The sequence below is a fragment of the Oncorhynchus mykiss genome, chromosome 16 (assembly GCF_013265735.2).
Source record: "Oncorhynchus mykiss isolate Arlee chromosome 16, USDA_OmykA_1.1, whole genome shotgun sequence".
Taxonomy (NCBI): domain Eukaryota; kingdom Metazoa; phylum Chordata; class Actinopteri; order Salmoniformes; family Salmonidae; genus Oncorhynchus; species Oncorhynchus mykiss.
Window position 1 is genome coordinate 65,706,906 of NC_048580.1, and position 8,732 is coordinate 65,715,637.

Below are 8,732 nucleotides of genomic sequence, written 5' to 3' on the forward strand. Positions count from 1 at the left end.
AAGGGCCTTCCCCAAACTGTTGCCACAAAGTTGGAAGCACAGAATCGTCTAGAATGTTATTGTATGCTGTATCATTAAGATTTCCCTTACTAAGGGGCCCGAACCATGAAAAACAGCCCCAGACCATTATTCATCCTTCACCAAACTTTATAGTTGGCACTATGCATTGGGGCAGGTAGCGTTTACCTGGCATCCGCCAAACCCAGATTAGTCCGTCGGACTGCCAGATGGTGAAGCGCGATTAATCCCTCCAGAGAACGTGTTTCCACTGCTCCAGAGTCCGATGGCGGCAAGCTTTACACCACTCCAACCAACACTTGGCATTGCGCATGGTGATCTTAGGCTTGTGTGCAGCTGCTCGGCCATGGAAAGCCATTTCATGAAGCTCCCAACGAACAGTTATTGTGCTGACGTTGCTTCCAGAGGCAGTTTGTAACAAGCTACGCGCTTCAGCACTCGGCGGTCACATTCTGTTGCTCCTAGATGTTTCCACTTCACAATAGCAGCACTTACAGTTGACCGTGGCAGCTCTAGCAGAGAAGAAATTTGACAAACTGACTTTTTGGAAAGGTGCCACATTGAAAGTCATTGAGCTCTTCAGTAAGGCCATTCTACTGCCAATGTTTGTCTATGGAGATTGCATGGCTGTGTGCTCGATTTTATACACCTGTCAGCAACGTGTGTGGCTGAAATAGCTGAATCTTTTAATTTGAATGGGTGTCCACATACTTTTGAATATATAGGGAGTCATTGTATTTGCAGGTCCAATATTTTTATTAATTTTATAAACATTTTATGCAATTCTTCATCATTTGACATATTAACAGAATCTTGTTTAATATCGCTGGAAAAATGTGTTTGCCCAGATACAGTGGCTAGAAAAGGCCCAGAGCACTACTGTTGTGAAAAAAAGCCATTGTTTTTTTGTTGTTGGTATTATTCTGATTTTTCAGGAGGCGCTGCAGCATCCTCAGCACCCCTACTTCCCGTGGCTATACTCAAGGAACGCCAGCTGAGGAACGCTCAACTCCGTTCTCTTATATCAAGGCAGAGTTGAGTTGAGTCACCATCAGTCAATTCAGAAAACAGCAATGATGTACTGTATATACTGTATACACTGGATTTCTGATGCCATGTGTTGGTCATTGGGAAGCTTTGAAATCACTGGTCGGCCATATTGGCACTCCCCAGTAGGAGCAGTCCTCCAAAGGAATGGAGTCCTACAGTATTTAAATGTTTCAAGAACCAAAGGCCATGCATTCAAGTATTTTTGTTGTTGTAGTGGGGAGAGTAACAATAGTAATCTCAAAAAATTATACTTTAATGGAAATGTTTTTATATATATCTTTATATATATATTTTATGTTTAGCTCACAGAATATATAAAATAGAATAAATTAATAGAATAAATGTGGCTAAACAAATGTAGACAATAATACATGCATTTTTATTGCTTCCAAAATGGGGAAGTGCCCAGATGGAGTCACGTTGGCTTCAACACAGGGTCCCCCAATTAGCAATCTAATAGGCCTGTGGGAGAGTGGGGTAAGTTGAGCGGCCCTTATTTCTAGGAAACCATACACAAAATGTATAATTTAACCAAATATTTACAAAGAGGTTATCATTTCATGGAGTCTGTGAAGGAAGAAAACACATGGAAAAAGTGGTAAGCAAGTTAGGTAAAACATTTTTAATGATCAAATAAATTGATTGTTAGAGTTCCATGATGGTTGTATGTAAACCAAAGTAGATACTTTTAAGATTGTTCTATACATCTGTTGGGGTCTCTATAAGCTTCAATATGAGATCCTAAACCTAGTGTGAAAGGGCATCCTTGCAGCTGTTTGTGATAAAATAGTCCAAATGTTTGCAGTGAGGTAAGTTGAACCAATGCCATGGGGTAAGTTGAGCAAATGGCAAGTTAAGCAGATTTAAGTGTTTTCCTCCCATTGTTGCTGGGATATGAGGTAAGAACAGGGCCTGGACTATGTTTAAAGTGTTTGTTAGGTGTACAACGTGTTTGTTAGGTGCTAAGCCTGTGTTCAAAGATTGATAAAATGATTAAAAGACAAAAAAGCTATTGTGATTGTGTTGAATTCTGTTTGGGAAATGAAGAAATGGTTTTAAAAAGGTAGAGGTAATATTTCATTCCATACTGAAATTTGTAGGCGGCTCAACTTATCCCGTCCCGTGGCTCAACTTATCCCGTCCCGTGGCTCAACTTATCCCGTCCCGTGGCTCAACTTATCCCGTCCCGTGGCTCAACTTATCCCGTCCCGTGGCTCAACTTATCCCGTCCCGTGGCTTAACTTATCCCGTCCCGTGGCTCAACTTATCCCGTCCCGTGGCTCAACTTATCCCGTCCCGTGGCTCAACTTATCCCGTCCCGTGGCTCAACTTATCCTGTCCCGTGGCTTAACTTATACCGTCCCGTGGCTTAACTTATCCCGTCCCGTGGCTCAACTTATCCCGTCCCGTGGCTCAACTTATCCTGTCCCGTGGCTCAACTTATCCTGTCCCGTGGCTCAACTTAACCCCTAAGACGTGCCAAGAGACCACTTTTTTTGACAAGCTATGTTGTCAAAACTGTCATGTTAACATGAATTCTGATTATTTCCAGGGATACTCTACATCCTGAAACATACAGTACCAGTCAAAAGTTTCAAGCCACCTATTCATTCAAGTGTTTTTCTTTATTTTTACTATTTTCTACGTTGCAGAATAATAGTGTAGACATCAAAACTATGAAATAATGTAGTATTAACAAGTGTTAAACAGATCAAAATACATTTTAGATTTGAGATTCTTCAAAGTAGCCACCCTTTGCCTTGATGACAGCTTTGCACACTCTTGGTATTCTCTCAACCATCTTCATGAGGTAGTCACATGGAATGCATTTTTAATTAACAGGTATGCCTTGTTAAAGTTCATTTGTGGAGTTTCATTCCTTCTTAATGCATTTGAGCCAATTAGTTGTGTTGTGACAAGGTAGGGGTGGTATATAGAAGATAGTCCTATTTGGTAAAAGACCAAGTCCATATTATGGCAAAGAACAGCTCAAACAAGCAAAGAGAAACGACAGACCATCATTACTTTAAGACATGATCAGTCAATATTGAACTTTGAAAGTTTCTTCAGGTGCAGATGCAAAAACCATCAAGCGCTATGATGAAACTGGCTCTCATGAGGACCGTCACAGGAATGGAAGACCCACAGTTACCTCTGCTGCAGAGGATAAGTTCATTAGAGTTACCAGCTTCAGAAATCGGCAATTAAATGCACCTCAAGTTGCAGCCCTAATAAATGGTTCAAAGAGTTCAAGTAAGAGACACACCTCAACATCAACTGTTCATGGTCGAATTGCTGCAAGGAATCCACTACTAAATACACCAATAAGAAGAAGAGACTTGCTTGGGCCAAAAAACACGGACAATGGACATTAGACCGGTGTAAATCTGTCCTTTAGTCTGATGAGTCCAAATTTAACATTTTTGTTTCCAACCGCTGTGTCTTTGTGAGACGCGGAGTAGGTGAAAGGATGGTCTCCGCATGTGTGGTTCTCACCATGAAGCATGGAGTAGGTGTGATGGTGTGGTGGTGCTTTGCTGGTGACACTGTCTGTGATTTATTTAGAATTCAAGGCACACTTAACCAGCATGGCTATCACAGCATTGTGCAGCGATACCCCATCCCATCTGGTTTGAGCTTAGTGGGACTATCATTTGTTTTTCAACAGTACAATGACCCAAAACACACCTCCAGGCGGTGTAAGGGCTATTTGACCAAGAAGGAGAGTGATGGAGTGCTGCATTAGATGACCTGGCCTCCACAATCACCCGACCTCAACCCAATTGAGATGGTTTGGGATGAGTTGGACGGCAGAGTGAAGGAAAAGCAGCCAACAAGTGCTCAGCATATGTGGGAACTCCTTCAAGACTGTTGGAAAAGCATTCCAGGTGACTACCTCATGAAGTTGGTTGAGAGAATGCCAAGCGTGTGCAAAGCTGTCATCAAGGCAAAGGATGGCTACTTTGAAGAATCTATTTTGATTTGATTAACACTTTCTTGGTTACTACATGATTCCATATGTGTTATTTCATAGTTTTGATGTCTTCACCATTATTCTACAATGTAAAAAATAGTACAAATAAGTAAAAGCCCTTGAATGAGTAGATGTGTCCAAACGTTTATTTGGTACTGTATGTATATATCTTTGTTGGAAATAATACTATACTGAACAAAAATATAAACGCAACATGCAACAATTTCAATGATTTCACTGAGTTACAGTTCATATAAGGAAATCAGTCAATCAAAATAAATTCATTAGGCCCTAATCTATGGATTTCACATGACTGGGAAGGGGCTCAGCCATGGGTGTGCCTGGGAGGGAATAGGGCCACCCACTTGGAAGCCAGGCCCAGCTGCTGGGGAACCAGGCCCAGCCAATCAGAATGAGTTTTTCCCCACAAAAGGGCTCTATTACAGACAGAAATACTCCTCAGTTTCATCAGCTGTCCAGGTGGCTGATCTCAGACGATCCCACAGATGAAGAAGCTGGATGTGGAGGTCCTGGGCTGGCGTGGTTACACGTGGTCTGCAGTTGTGAGGCCAGTTGGACGTACTGCCAAATTCTCTAAAACAACACTGGAGACAGCTTATGGTAGAGGAATGAACATTAAATTATCTGGCAACAACTTTGGTGGAAGTTCCTGAAGTGAGCATGACAATTGCACGCTCCCTCAAACTTGAGACGTCTGTGGCATTGTGTTGTGTGACAAAACTGCACATTTTAGAGTGGCCTTTTATTGTCCCCATCCACCTGCCACACCTGTCAGGTGGATGGATAATCTTGGAAAAGGAGAAATGCTCACTAACAGGGATGTAAACAAATCTGTACACAACATTTTTTTGAATGAAACATGGGACCAACACTTTACATGTTATGTTTGCTCAGTATATATTCCCCTTGATGTACTGATACTGAATGTAGAAAATGGCTCACCTTAGTTCACTCTCCCCTACTTGAACAAGATGGCAGAGCTATCACTTCTATTTGCTTAAGGCTACCTGATGAAGTTTGACTGTACCTTTGCCTATAGGCCTATGTTTTGTATAATTTGTTGAAATTCCATTTGTTGCACATGCTCATAAACCAGAACACATAGCCTAGTTAGTATCAAGAAGACATCACATGATTTTAAATCACAAAAATAGGTTCAATCAATACTATAAATGGCCTATTACCTGGAAGGGAAATCATCTTCTTCTATTGTACATTTTAACATTTTCCTTCTCCTGTCAGAACTGTGCTATTGGACCTGACTATAAAATAATTATTGATTTGATTTGACTACTCTCTGAGTATGGCAGTGTATTTTTTAACATGGTTCTTATACTCCCCCTTGTGGCCAATGGATGGAACCCTTGACAGAACCTTCAGTCTAGCTTTTCTGCCCCTTTCACACATGTAATGTGTAACCTTCCCTGAGATGTGAAGGCTTGACTTTTCATTAGCTCCTCAAACTAATGCCAAGGCCTTAGCTCAGTGGGATAAGACCGTTTTGGTGAATTGACTGACTGATGACCCAGGTTGAAGCACTGTCTACCACATACCAATGACCAATCCAATGCTTTTGAAAACTTGGGAGGAGGAAGTGAACAAGTGCAGACTTCAGAAGAACCTGATATGGGCTGTCACAGTTGCAAGGAACAACTTGTAACAAGGCACCAAAACTACAGGTTCTCCATATGGTCTCACCAGCACTCTAAACCAGTGGAGTTTCAGTGTTTCTCTATAGACAACTAGTAACACCACTACAGGTATAGTGTTTCTCTATAGACAACTAGTAACACCACTACAGGTTTAGTGTTGCTCTATAGACAACTAGTAACACCACTACAGGTTCAGTGTTTCTCTATAGACAATTAGTAACACCACTATAGGTTTAGTGTTTCTCTATAGACAACTAGTAACACCACCAGAGGTTCAGTGTTTCTCTATAGACAACTAGTAACACCACTACAGGTTCAGTGTTTCTCTATAGACAACTAGTAACACCACTACAGGTTCAGTGTTTCTCTATAGACAATTAGTAACACCACTATAGGTTTAGTGTTTCTCTATAGACAACTAGTAACACCACCAGAGGTTCAGTGTTTCTCTATAGACAACTAGTAACACCACCAGAGGTTCAGTGTTTCTCTATAGACAATTAGTAACACCACTACAGGTTCAGTGTTTCTCTATAGACAACTAGTAACACCACTGCAGGTTCAGTGTTTCTCTATAGACAATTAGTAACACCACCAGAGGTTCAGTGTTTCTCTATAGACAATTAGTAACACCACTACAGGTTCAGTGTTTCTCTATAGACAACTAGTAACACCACTGCAGGTTCAGTGTTTCTCTATAGACAACTAGTAACACCACTACAGGTTCAGTGTTTCTCTATAGACAATTAGTAACACCACTACAGGTTCAGTGTTTCTCTATAGACAACTAGTAACACCACTACAGGTTCAGTGTTTCTCTATAGACAATTAGTAACACCACTACAGGTTCAGTGTTTCTCTATAGACAACTAGTAACACCACTACAGGTTCAGTGTTTCTCTATAGACAACTAGTAACACCACTGCAGGTTCAGTGTTTCTCTATAGACAACTAGTAACACCACTACAGGTTCAGTGTTTCTCTATAGACAACTAGTAACACCACTACAGGTTCAGTGTTTCTCTATAGACAATTAGTAACACCACTACAGGTTCAGTGTTTCTCTATAGACAACTAGTAACACCACTACAGGTTCAGTGTTTCTCTATAGACAACTAGTAACACCACTGCAGGTTCAGTGTTTCTCTATAGACAATTAGTAACACCACTACAGGTTCAGTGTTTCTCTATAGACAACTAGTAACACCACCAGAGGTTCAGTGTTTCTCTATAGACAACTAGTAACACCACCAGAGGTTCAGTGTTTCTCTATAGACAACTAGTAACACCACCAGAGGTTCAGTGTTTCTCTATAGACAACTAGTAACACCACTACAGGTTCAGTGTTTCTCTATAGACAACTAGTAACACCACTGCAGGTTCAGTGTTTCTCTATAGACAACTAGTAACACCACTACAGGTTCAGTGTTTCTCTATAGACAATTAGTAACACCACCAGAGGGTCAGTGTTTCTCTATAGACACCTAGTAACACCACTGCAGGTTCAGTGTTTCTCTATAGACACATAGTAACACCACTGCAGGTTCAGTGTTTCTCTATAGACACCTAGTAACACCACCAGAGGTTCAGTGTTTCTCTATAGACTAGGAACTCAACTACAGGTTCATTGGGACAAGAAAGACACGTGGGCCCTTCGCCTCAGAACTCGTATTTCCTCTTTCTCTCTACTGCCTTCATAATGTCTGTCTGGGAACTGCACAGGATCAGCCACTCCTGGATGGATCTCACTGGAGCGGACATTGAGATAGGAGACACGCCCCTCAGACAATGTGCCAGAACCCCAGAGGAACACTTTACCTTCTGTCCTGTATGAAAGGGAAGATAACCATTATTTCTTAGCAATCTGAGACTGGAATATTGCCTGTACCCGGTGGGTGTGTGTTTGTGTGTGTGCAGTGGAGATTTTAGCATGTAAATCTTGGTGGGGCAAACTCATCCATTTTTTTTAGATGCATGCCAGCATACATTAATTGCACTATAACGGTGACAAACGGTGCCCACAAACTGTTAGGGGCTACATAAAGCTGTCCCAACAGCAGAGCTTCTTTTCAGCACCAGGGAGTGAATCCGCTACACCTCTACACCTGGCTTTCAGCGGAGCCTTGTCTGGCAGTTCATTCAGCCTCATTTACTGCCTTTAAAAAAAACCAAGGCTGATATGGCTGACTTGCTTAAATAAATGTGGTTTCTACTGACAATTGAGATGTACAAACTATGTTATAAGGGGACGACGAACGGATAAGAGGCAATCCGTAATTTCGATTAAGACAATGTGCGAGCTAGGATAGATGTAGTCAATATAGCTATTTGTTCAGAACTTTTGAAATGTACAGTGACAAAATTCAGAAGATAGGCTGTTATTACAGTATTCTCCCTGTACACTAAGTCAGAACCGTAGGATAAATAAAGGGGGCATATAAGCAGACAAATAAAATATTTGATGATGACATTACTCTAGAACAGGCTATAGGCTACAGGTGCACCACCAAGTCAGAGCAGTAGGCTAAATTATGAGGGGGAAAGGGACCAAATTATTAGGGTGAGGCACATGGGCTACTAACAGCTTACTAAACGACATACACTTAGTATTATGTCCAATGGCCGATGAGCAGTGATACGTTTTATCTATAATTTATCTTCATATGACAAGGATTGAAAAGGATTTGCCAGTAGATTGTCAACTTGATTCATGATGATGACTACTTGTCTAGCTTGCTAGCTAAGATTTTGGAAATATGATGTTAATATGATCAATCCAATCAAAACTAAGGTAGATATAATGTGATATTACCTTGAGCCTTCTTGGATGGGCACTTCTAATGTAAATCTATGGCAGAACCCAAGGGGCTTGAATTTTCGAGCTGTCCTCATAGATTTTGCGGTGACGTAGTGTCCCCATGAATGACAGAACACTGAGCCAATCAAGTCGCAACTAGAGAACATTACCAAACCCTACCCTCCATAGTTTCCACTGGCTACCACACCACCACAGAAAG